Source organism: Manihot esculenta, chromosome 11 (assembly GCF_001659605.2).
Source record: "Manihot esculenta cultivar AM560-2 chromosome 11, M.esculenta_v8, whole genome shotgun sequence".
NCBI lineage: Eukaryota > Viridiplantae > Streptophyta > Magnoliopsida > Malpighiales > Euphorbiaceae > Manihot > Manihot esculenta.
In genome coordinates this window covers 13,568,255-13,580,768 of record NC_035171.2, presented here as the reverse complement: position 1 = coordinate 13,580,768, position 12,514 = coordinate 13,568,255, and the positions used below count along the sequence as shown (strand labels likewise).

The window sequence follows — 12,514 nt, the reverse complement described above, 5'->3', positions numbered from 1 at the left end:
TCACATTTTACCCCATAGAGGTAATGCCTCCACATCTTGAGGGCAAAGATAACTGCTGCCATCTCCAGATCGTGTGTGGGGTAATTCATCTCATGCCTCTTTAGCTGTCTAGAAGCATAAGCGATCACCCTACCATTCTGCATCAACACACAACCCAAGCCTACTCTGGATGCGTCACAGAATACTGTGAAGTCCTCATTGCTGGTTGGCAGAGCTAACACTGGTGCTGAAGTCAACCTCTTCTTGAGCTCCTCAAAGCTTTCTTCACATCGATCGGTCCACTCGAACCTCTGATTCTTTCTGGTCAATCTGGTCAAAGGAGCTGCAATTTTGGAGAAGTCCTGTACGAACCTCCTGTAATAACCAGCCAAACCCAAGAAACTTCTGATCTCTGTCACTGAGGTGGGTCTGGGCCAGTTAGTCACAGCCTCTACTTTCTTGGGGTCTACCTCTATTCCATTCTCTGACACTATATGCCCCAAGAATGATATGCTCCTTAACCAGAACTCACACTTGGAGAACTTGGCATACAAGCCATGTTCCCTCAAGGTCTGCAGAACTATCCTCAGATGATGGGCATGCTCCTCTGCATTCCTGGAATACACTAGGATATCATCTATGAAGACAATAACGAAGTGATCCAGGTATGGTCTGAATATTCTGTTCATGAGGTCCATGAATGCTGCAGGGGCGTTGGTTAACCCAAACGGCATTACAAGGAACTCATAGTGCCCATATCTGGTCCTGAAGGCCGTCTTTGGCACGTCCTCCTCTCTGATTCTCAACTGATGGTACCCGGATCTCAGATCTATTTTGGAGAAACAACCCGCTCCTGCTAGCTGGTCGAATAGATCGTCGATCCTTGGCAATGGGTACTTATTCTTGATGGTGACTTTGTTCAACTGCCTGTAGTCGATACAAAGCCTGAGGGATCCATCCTTTTTCTTCACAAAGAGTACTGGAGCACCCCAAGGTGAGGTACTCGGTCGGATGAAACCCTTGTCCACCAGTTCTTGCAACTGTTCCTTCAACTCTTTCATCTCAGCTGGTGCCATCCTGTAGGGAGGGATAGAGATAGGCCTAGTTCCAGGCATCAGCTCTATTTCAAACTCTATCTCCCTTGCAGGTGGTAGTCCTGGAAGCTCGTCTGGGAAAACATCTAAAAACTCATTGACCACAGGCACTGAGGCGGGCTCTCTAACATGACTATCCAACTCCCTCACATGAGCTAGAAACCCCTGACATCCCCTCCTAAGCAACCTACGAGCCTGAAGAGCTGAAATTAGACCTCTAGGTGTACCCCTCTTGTCTCCTCTGAAGACGACCTCTGACCCATCCTGACATCTGAACTTAACTACTTTGTCCCTGCAGTCCAAGGTAGCACCATGGGTAGATAGCCAATCCATCCCTAGAATGACGTCAAAGTCTGTCAAATCTAGAACCACAAGGTCGGCGGACAAGCATCTTCCCTCTATAAAAACTGGACTACACTGGCAGACTGACTCTGCAACTGACGGGTCACACTTGGGTCCACTGACCCATAGGGGACACTCTAACTCAGAGACCATCAATCCTAACCTCTGAACGGCTCTCGGTGCGATAAAAGAGTGAGATGCACCCGGGTCCATTAATGCATACACATCAGAACACCCAATGATGAGATTACCTGACACCACGGTGTTGGATGTGTTAGCCTCCTGCTGTGTCATGGTGAAGATCCTGGCTGGAGCTGATGGACCTTCACCTCTGAATCCTGTTGAGGAAGAAGCTGACCCTCTCCCTCTGCCTCTGCCACTGGCCTGTGTAGCAGCTGGAGCTACTGGCTGTGCCACACTTCCTGAAGCTGTCTGCTGTGTCTGTGCCGTAGGAACTGCTTTAGGACATTGCCATGACATATGCCCCTCTTGCCCACATCTGTAGCAGGTCGTCGTCCCATACCGGCATAAACCCCTGTGTGGCCTACCACACTTCGCACAAGCTGCATTATCTGCCCCAGAACTAGAACCACTGCCAAAACCCAGACTAGACTTGACCTTGTTCCAGAACTTATTCTTCTTACCCTTGGGCTTACCCCATCTCTTACTGCCTGAAGCTGCTGCACTCAAGGTAGAGGGATCTAACCTTCCCCCACCCGGAGTTTTAGAACCAGAAGCTTGTGCCACGGTCTGTTTGACTGTCCCCTGAACGATGGCACTAGCCTCCATTCTCCTAGCCATGTCTACTATGGCGTGAAAACTCTCTCTATCTGCTGACTGTACCAAGGAGGAATACCTGGGATGGAGCTTCATGATATACCTCCTCGACTTCTTCTGGTCTGTGCTAAGGTCTTGCCCAGCAAAAGGCAGCAACTCCATAAACCTGTCAGTATATTCGTCTACACTCATGTCATCGGTTTGCCTCAACTGCTCGAATTCTATCATCTTTAATTCCCTTGAACTATCAGGGAAAGCCCATCCTGCAAATTCATTAGCGAACTCCTCCCACGATAGGCTATCCACCCTCGGCTTCACATAGTTTTTGAACCACTCACGGGCCTTTTTGCATTTCAAGGTGAAACCAGCCATCTGAATGGCTCTACTATCATCAGCTCCGATCTCCTCTGTGATCATCTTGACCTTCTCCAAATATACGAACGGGTCATCACCTGACTCAAACTGGGGAGCACCCAACTTCATGTAATCTGTCATTTTAGCCTTACTTCCCCCAGATGAGCTAGGCTGAGGTATCTGGGTATCTGGGCATGTAGGTGCTGGTGGTGGTGGAGGTACAGCATCCCCCGGAGTGGGGTTTGCTGGATTTGGATAGTATGGTGGAGGTGGGTACACTGGGTACTGTGGATATGGTGGGTAGTATGGTGGGTATGGCATCTGTGTGGAGTAAGGGTTAAAACTAGGGTAATCCGATGTACCTCCCATCGAATACCCGGGATTTTGGGTGTAGGGCGGGTAGTGAGGTGGCTGAACAAATCCCGAGGCCTGAGTGCCTCCTTGGGATTCTCCCATACCCTCTTCTGACATACTGACGCCCAAACTGCCATCCCTCCTTTGATCAACATCCATCTGATCCCCCATATCCTCTGACATACCTCCCTGCACTGTTCCTCTGACTGATCTGCTTCTTCCCAGATCTAAAGACCTTCTAGGGTCTCTCACTGCTCGGTCCCTGTTGGACCTACTTGACATTGCCCTAGGCAATGTTGAAGGACGGGCATCAATGCCCTCGTCCTGAGGTGGTATTCCAGTCAATCGTGCAGATCGACGGGTTCCTCTCATCCTGTTTTCTGAGAAACAGTAAACATCACATAAACATTAGCATTAAATGGTTCATGTCGGCAAGCATGAACCTCACAGCTACATTACACACATAGCATATCATCATGGCATATCATACAATCATAGCAAGACAGGACTCTACATCCTATCCTAGTGGACATGATTTTTGCCTATTGTGCTTGACCTTCTATAACTTCTATGAGCCCGACACTCTAGGTCCGACCATATGAACCTAGGGCTTTGATACCACTCTGTAACGCCCCGGAAATCCGGACCGCTACCGGCACTAGGATTCAGGTCGGCTTAAGGCCGCCGGAACCCGTAGCAAGCCTACATACATCCTGTTTACCTGTTTAATCCCATACATGATCAACAAACATACATAAGAATTAAAAACTTTTCTTTTTTCTTCATTCACCAAACTCAACCTGTACATGCACTATATTCATCATATACATAAACATTAATCCCTCTGTGGGATTTCATCAAAGCCTCAATGGGCAATATATATCCTGTGTTGAGTTGGTTCACATATACATCATAAAATAAGATCATGTACATACCAAGGGATTAACATATACTATGGTCAAGCACAACTCTATCCTCAATAACATAATTACATAAACATAACTGTTCAAAACTTTACATTACATTCTTATCATTTGTCATGTCCACATACTCTAGCTATTACATACATATGACTTTTCTCTTCTTTTCTTCTCTATCAATCCCGTACCTGCAAACCTGGGGGTTAGGGGAGAGGGGTGAGCTAAAAGCCCAGTGAGCAGAAACTAAAAACATTATATTAAAGTTCATGCTTTTATGAGATGCATCATAACACAGACAATTCACATCAAGGGTGAACCTGTCACCAATTAGTCCCAACATAGTCTCGTGCCAGGCCGTAGCATGGGGTCCTGGTCTTCCTGTCATAACACATATTAAGTCTCGTGCCAGGCCGTAGCATGGGGTCCTGGTCTTCCTGTCATATCATATATAAAGCCTCGTGCCAGGCCGTAGCATGAGGTCCTGGTCTTCCTGTCATAACATACATAAAGTCTCGTGCCAGGCCGTAGCATGGGGTCCTGGTCTTCCTGTCATAACATACATAAAGTCTCGTGGACTAATTGGATCATACAGCATTCACCCACAACCACAAAATAAAATGCAATGCAGCATATTCGTGAACTAATGCAATCATCCTATTACATATCATCATGATGCGTGAAGCATGCTCAAAACATTTAATTACTTGATTTAAAATATTAAGCTTGTTTCCACTCACCTCTGGTTAGCTCTGACCAGACACTGAAGCAGCTCACTCACTGCTGGGGTCCTCGGTTCCTCGGGTCCGAACCTACACAGGTGGACTCCAATGAGGGACCAAACATATATAAACACAACTCTAATATATCCCCCAAAAACCCCCTAAAACATCATGAAAACATCACAGAAAATATGCATGAAACGGCTGAACAGGGCACCTTCGGCGGCACCTTCGGCGGCCGAAAGTCCTGGACAGAGACGAAACTCAGCTAGGTTCGGCGGCACCTTCGGCGGCCGAAAGTGCCAGACAGAGACGAAAGTCTCTTTTCGGGGGCACCTTCGGCAGCCGAAAGCTGCCTTCTCAAGAGGGGTTCGGCGGCCGAAACTCCCTTCGGCTGCCGAACCTGGTTTCTGCCAAACGGCAGAAACTTGGTTCAAGTGAACCTCCTGCCTCCCAAAACCATAGATCATGCATATTTCTCAACTAAAACACACATACAGGTTCCTAGGGGTCTCAAACATGTATATGCCCCATCTACAACACTTCATTCACACACAATCAAGCTACATTGCTCAAAACATCCTCAAAACCCATAAACTCAACATATGTCCTAACATGCATTTCTACCCATAGATCTTACTTAAAACTTGTTTAAAACATAAAAAGGGTTCAAGATCGACCCTTACCTCTTGAAGAAACGAGAGGAAAGCGATCCTAGCTTGGAGATGGAGAGATTAAGCTCTTTGAACCTCCAAGCACTCAAAACTTGCTCAAAACTCACAAATCTTCAAAACAAAGTTATAAACTTGTTAAAACCATGAAAGATCTAGAGGAAACTCTCAAGATCGAGGGAGGAACGGTGGAGACTCACCTTGGCCGACAATGGGAGAGAAAAAGCTCGCCCGTGCGGACCAAGGGGACCCTTTTATAGTGGCTGGCCAGGCCACGTTCGGGGGCCGAATGTGCCTCCGCATCCATGCAATGTTCGGCGGCCGAACATAAGGTTCGGCGGCCGAACCTGCACTTCCCTCACTTAGACTTTCGGGGGCCTAACGTGCCTCCCAAAGTCCATGCAGGTTCGGCGGCCGAAAGTGAGTTTCGGCGGCCGAACCTGGGTTTTCCTCAAAAGATTTTTCATGCAAAAACTCAATTAATTCCATACTTAAAAACATTAAAAACATGAAAACATTTTATTAAAAACATGCTTTCACCCCTTCTAGAGATTTCCGACAACCGAATTCCACCGGACGGTAGGAATTCCGATACCGGAGTCTAGCCGGGTATTACAACAATAAAAGGAAGACTTGCTGAATTCTTCACTCTTCTCACTCAGCTCTCCTTTTACCTCCACACTCACTAACGTTTTCTCTCTTGCACATCTCTCATTTTTATCCTTTCCCGTGCAGTCACTCTCCTTTGGGCCATTTGAAACTTTCATTTTACTACTGGCCCCTTTTCCCTCATTTTTTTTACTTGTCTCACCTCCCTTACCCAATTTAGCAGATTGTTGTAATTTCACTTGATCTGCATATACATCTTTAGGAGATAATGGTACAAGTATATGTTTTACACCGAGGAACGTAAAAGAAAACCTATTACTATACCCATCATGAATGACACGCCTATCAAATTGCCATGGTCTACCTAACAAAATGTGTCCAGCCTGCATGGGTACAATATCACAAGTAATCTCATCTACATATTTGCCAATAGAAAATGACACTTTACATTGCTTGGTTACCTTTGCCTCGCCGCTATCATTCAACCACTGAAGTCTGTAAGGATTAGGGTGTTTAATAGTTTCTAGTCCTAATTTATCAACTAAAATAGTACTAGCACAATTAACTTGACTACCCGAATCTATTATCATGCTACAGACTTTACCACCAACCAAACAACGAGTGTGAAAGATGTTTTCACGCTGTTCAAGTCCCTCTTCTTTAATAGAAACATTTAAAGTACGCAATATCACTAAGGACTCTCCTTGAACAGGATACTCTTCTATCTCTACATCAGAACAATCTTCTAAAGGTGGTACTTCATCAGAATCAGAATCACTTTCGGAGACTATCTCATCTCCCCTCACTACCATAGCACGTTTATTAGCACACTCATTGGCATAATGCCCACGCCCTTTACATTTAAAGCACTGAATATCTCTAGTTCTATTTGATTTAGGGGCTGATTCATTTTTACCATGAGAGTTGGATGTTTCTTTGGAAGGTAACATGCCTTTTTGAGTTGAAGACTTTTCAAACCTTTTAGGATCAGGCTTGGTGTTCCATTTGGAACCCCATTTGCTGTTGGAGTTTTGAGCAGCCCTGTTGCTCCCCCATCTATTTCGGCCTCTTTGTCTTTCCACCTTAATTGCAATGTTCACCAAGTCTTCCAAATCAACATATGGTTGCAAATCAACCACATCAGCAATCTCCTTGTTTAGACCACCAAAGAAACGAGCCATAGTCTGGTCTTCCTCCTCCACTATGTTTGCTTTGATCAGGAGCAACTCCATCTCCTTATGATACTCATCAACAGACTTTGATCCCTGAGTTAATCTTTGCAATTGATGATGGAGATCTCTATGGTAATAAGTAGGCACATATTTCTTCCTCATGATTCGCTTCATCTCATCCCAACTAGCAATGGGTAACTCTCCATTCCTTCTCCTAGATTTCACAAGCTCATCCCACCATATTAGTGCATAATCTGAAAACTCAAGGGCAGCAAGTTTTACCTTTTTATCATCGGAATAGTTTTGACAGTTAAAAACCATCTCCACTTTACGCTCCCACTCTAAATAGGCATCAACATCAGCCTTACCATTGAAGCTTGGAATCTTCATCTTTATGGAGTTCATACTGTTATCTACATATGGTACACGATCATTGAACCTTCTGGCTCGGACAGGGGCTGATTGTGCCTCATTTTCCTCATCATAGGATGGATCGTGTGTATCATCATCCCTCTGAATGGACTTGCCCTTTGAAGATCTAAGGTTGTCCTCAAGGTTATCCATTCTCGAATTTAGCTTCTGAAAGCTATCCATGAAAGCTTTATATATATCTTTAAGATCAAATGTAGGGTCAGAAGTATCACCAGTATTATGCCCAGACATTATAGAAAAAAAAAATTCACAATTCTCTCAACTCACGTGTTTAATTTTCAAGCACTCACTTGGTATCTCAAAAGTGCACTTCAGAATAAGGACTCAATAAGCCAAGCTTGTATGATTCAAATAATAAGGAAAGCAAGGAAAGACCTAAGAAGAAAAGATAGGAAACAACACTAGATGCAAACTGACCAAAATGAACAAATAGATTGATTTAGCACACAAAAGTTAAATTTCGTGTACTAAGTGTAATTAGATGTTCAACAATGTGCAATTTGTCAAACTAAATGTAAGGAACCAACAGACAGGAAGACACCAAATTGACAAACTAAGAATCAAAAATTGACAAGACGGATGTGCTTAGCACGAAGTTTTCCCTAAGCATGCAATCCTAGGTTAACTGATATTAATATTGACTCAACAAAATTAATTCAAAGCAAGCAAACAAAATAGACACTTAAAACAGCAAGTATTAAGTACAACTGTTTTGTGAAAATACTACCCAAATTTGTCCTAAACCTACCCCAAATATGTATTTCGAATTCCAAGCCCAGAAATATGTTCAAGGTATATGAAATATGATTTATATCAGTAGATATCAATCAGGATGAAGTTTGAACAAATGAACCAAAGTGGCAGAAATTCTTTTTTTTTTCCTTTTTTTTTTCTTCTTGTTTTGATTTTTTTTTTTTATGGACAGAAGTAAAACACTGGAAATACTATTCTAAGAGTATTAGAATGACAACATATGAATTAGGGCAGAAAGCATAAACCAAATCACTAAAGATAGTAATTCAGCCTAAACAAGAATTTAGGGTAAAATTTGATTTGAACAACAACCAAACAATGTATTCGGCTCTAATAGGTATCCCAAACCAGATTTCCAAAGTGATATATTCAGCCAATAATGGACAAAATTGAATGCAAAGACGCAAAGGATAGTTAAGAAATTATTACTAAGCCTAGCTCTGATACCAATTGATGCGGAACCCCAGCCTATTAGAGACTGAAACGACACATACCCTAGTAAAAAGAACTTAATTCAGAAAATAATTCCCCAATCTAAAGCACCCTTAATTAACATGCAATTAAGAACACTTATAATGGATTGATTTCAAGAGCAGCAAGAATAAGAAACATACAAGTTAGTATCAAACCTTATTCGTGATGCAATGTCAAGAACCAAGATCTCTCTTAAGCTCTCAAAGAAGAATCGCATAAAGCAATTGTATTGAATAATTGATAATCTGTGTCTACAATAGAAAAATGGATGCTTTATATAGCCTAAATTAAGACCCATGATCTTTGCCACTACCCACAACTATGCATGGACCCATGATCTATGCCACTATCCACTACTAGGTAACCACCCACTACTGTTTAACTACCCACTACCAAATAACTACCCACTACTGGTTAACTACCAACTACTAAATGACTACCCACTATAAATACAGAATTTGAATTGTCAATAAGGACACATTTGGCCTAATTGACTTGGAATGGCCAGATTGTTCTTCAACTTCAAAATGAACTTGCAAAGCTTCAACATATTCCTTCATGAATCCTTGAAGTGCTTCCTTCAACCTCTTGGATCTCAGCCTTGTAATTGGTCCTTGAGGCAATGCTAGCTCATCATTTTTGGTGTTGTTGGTCGTGCTTACATCACTAATCCTTGGCAACTCCCCGGTGAATCTCATTAGCCTGTTGGCCTGCCATACGCCCCAGCCTCCTGCCATGCACCCCAGCCTCCTGCCAGTCCTAGCGCAACCCACATCTGGCAGCCTAGCAGTTCCGTCACCAACCAGCTGCTGCATCTCATTAGCCCCAGGCTGAATCTCATTCAGCCTACGACACCGAATCTGTTCCTGATGCAGAATTGGCCCGTTGGCCTACCAATTGGCTGCCGCATCGCTAGCAATATTTCACCGATTTCGCCTCCGCGACCTCCTCGACTTACTTTTCCTCGAATAGTGGGGTTTCTTAGTCTCGCCACTCTTAGACCGTGACATAAGGCTCTCGTAACTTAGGCCTCCCTTACAGGCCACGTTCCCCACACTTCAAGCCTTCTCACTACTTCACTAAATACGGACAAGGCTTCTACATCACCTAATTCCAGGTACTCGCTTCTCCTTCTCTTTTTTATTATTTTTTAATTATTTTTTTTAATATTTATATATATGCTATCTAATTAATTCAAGGTCTTACTCTATTAAAAGTAGGTGGATATAATTTAAAATTGAATTGAATTAAATAAATCAAAACTTAAAATTTAAAAAAATCAAATAGAATTAAGGGAAGAATCGATCTCAATCGAATTAATTTGATTCAATTCAATTCAGTTCGATCTGATTCAATTCGATTCGATCAATTGAAATTTTTTATAAAATATTTTTTTTTACACTTTAAAATTAAAATTTAATAAAAATATTTTAATTTTTCTTAGAATTTAATATCTATATATTTATAAAATGACATAAGATTATTAACTAATCGATTTAGTTCGACTATAAAATTAAAACTGAATAAAATATAATATAAATTCAAATTAAAATTTTAAATTAATTCAGTTAAATCAATTATTTTCATTTGAATTAAATATTGTGAACCCCTAATTAAAAAAAGTTACAAAATGCTCTCTCTCCGAATCCTCACAGGAATTGTTGCATTCCATCATACTCTCTTTGGTGGTACGCGTTGTTTCTTTCTAATCGGTGACAATTCTGAAGAAGTTTCTGTTGAGCAATGCTCCTGATCTTCTAGCAGCACCTCCAGGGGTTAAGATTATTGATTTTCTTGAGACCCCATCTTTGTTGCCTCCATGGATTTTTCTGCTACCAAGTTCCAGAAAACTGGCTTCACTGGAGCCTTGAACTATTACCGGGCTATGGACTTGTAAGATTTCTCATCAACACACATTTTCTACTGTGAGGCGCACCATCAAAAAATAAACACGAAAATAAATTAATACACATTTAATATAGTTGACCAATTTAATTACTTCTACGGTATTTAAAATTTTTTTATTTTTTTATAAATTTTTGAACAAAATAGATTAAGAAAAAAAATATTATATATTTATATATTTAAAAAAAATACAAAAAAATATAATTGAATTTGCGACTGTAATATGGTGTATAATTCATAATATATTATTAAATTCTACGTCTCAACCTTTCATATAATTTAATTTTTTTATTTTTTAAATTTTTTACTGAAAATTTATAGTCAAAACAAGAGAATTTTTTTCTTTAAATTTTCTCATACATCCATATTTCTGTCAATATAAATAAAAAGGTAACAGTAAAATTGAAAATTACTCATCTAAATAGTTGAATTACTGGCTTATAAATAAAGCAGCATGTTAGTTTCTACTTGAAAAATCATTTATATACACAAAAAAAGAAGTAGAGTTTGAAAAGTTGGCAGGAACTGGAACTGGGAGCTTGTTGGGGCATGGCAGGGAGCAAAAATTACAGTGCCAACAAAATTGATAGTAGGTGACAAGGATGTGGGAATGATCTCATTTGGCACAAAGGACTACATTAATGCCCAAATATTCAAAACCCTTGTACCTAATCTTCTACTTATTTTCATTGATGGCCACCATTTTATCCACCAAGAGAAAGCTCAACAAGTTTCCAATGAAATCTTTTCCTTTTTCAAGCAAATCAATTGACTTTTGCTAGTTTTCACATTTTTAGACTTTTTAGAAAATATTTAAAAATAATTCTTATATTTTGTAAAATTAAACTATCTAATTTTTCAATGAAAATAAAGATATTTTAGAATTTTATTCTATTTCATACATATTATAAATAAATTTTTGTAGATTTTAATTATTGAACTTGAACATTACAAATGAAAAAAATAAAAATTTGGGCGCATTGAATTGGATAAAAAATTAATTTTAATAAAATTTATTGATTTTTTTCGACATATATAAATAAATAGAACTGATAAATTTTTATTTTTCGTTTGGTCAAATTTATAAGATTCATTCTTTCTTTTTACTACTTTTCTAACAAATTTGAACAACTATTGCTATGTTTTCAACAAATTAATTGAAGGATCAACCAACTCATAGAGTAAGACACAAGAATGGGATATCTGATCCTTTTATTCACCAAATAAATTATTAAAAACTGGTTGAATGATACTGAATTAGTTCTTTTATGGCTGCTAGCATTAAGAAAAAAAAATGAAAAAATTACTATATAGTTGTTATAAGTTGGAAAAACTCATTAATTGGTCTTTCTGTTTTAAAAAATACATTAAAACATTCATAACGTTTTAAATTAGTTAGTCCTACCATTCGTTTTAGCGGTTAAGTATTACAAAATAGTCTAAAATAATTCTATTACAGAGAGATTAATTAGTAAATTTTTAAAAATTTGAGAGATCAACTAATAAATTTTTTAAAATTATAGAAATTAAATAATAAAATATTTAAAGGTAAAATTTATGAAAAGATGAGTAGAATTTTTAAAATATCAAAGAAATTTTAATATATTTTTCTAAATTAAGATAATAATTAATGAATTTTTTAATATCATAAAAACTGAATAGTAATTTTTTAAAAAATTAACATGCTTAATAGGTACATTTACTCCCTCAATTTATTAAATATTATTTGAATTTTAAAACTGTTTTACAAGATACAATGTAAATGTAAGAGAATATTTTCACTTCTGTAAATTCTCTAATTCCAACTTACACTCTCTGTTTAGCTTTATAAAAATTCAATCAAACTATTTAAAATATAATTTTTTTTACTTTAAATTGATGAATTTAATTATTTTTAATTTAAAAAATATTCATCTAAAAAAGAAATTAAATTTATACATAATTTATATAAGAATTTCT

The 12,514-nt window shown here is 39.2% G+C and overlaps 1 pseudogene; it reads left to right on the top strand.

The window, feature by feature from the left end:
- Nucleotides 1-11,327, top strand: part of LOC122725015 — a 44,025-nt pseudogene extending 32,698 nt beyond the window's left edge.
- The last annotated feature ends 1,187 nt before the right edge of the window (nucleotides 11,328-12,514 follow it).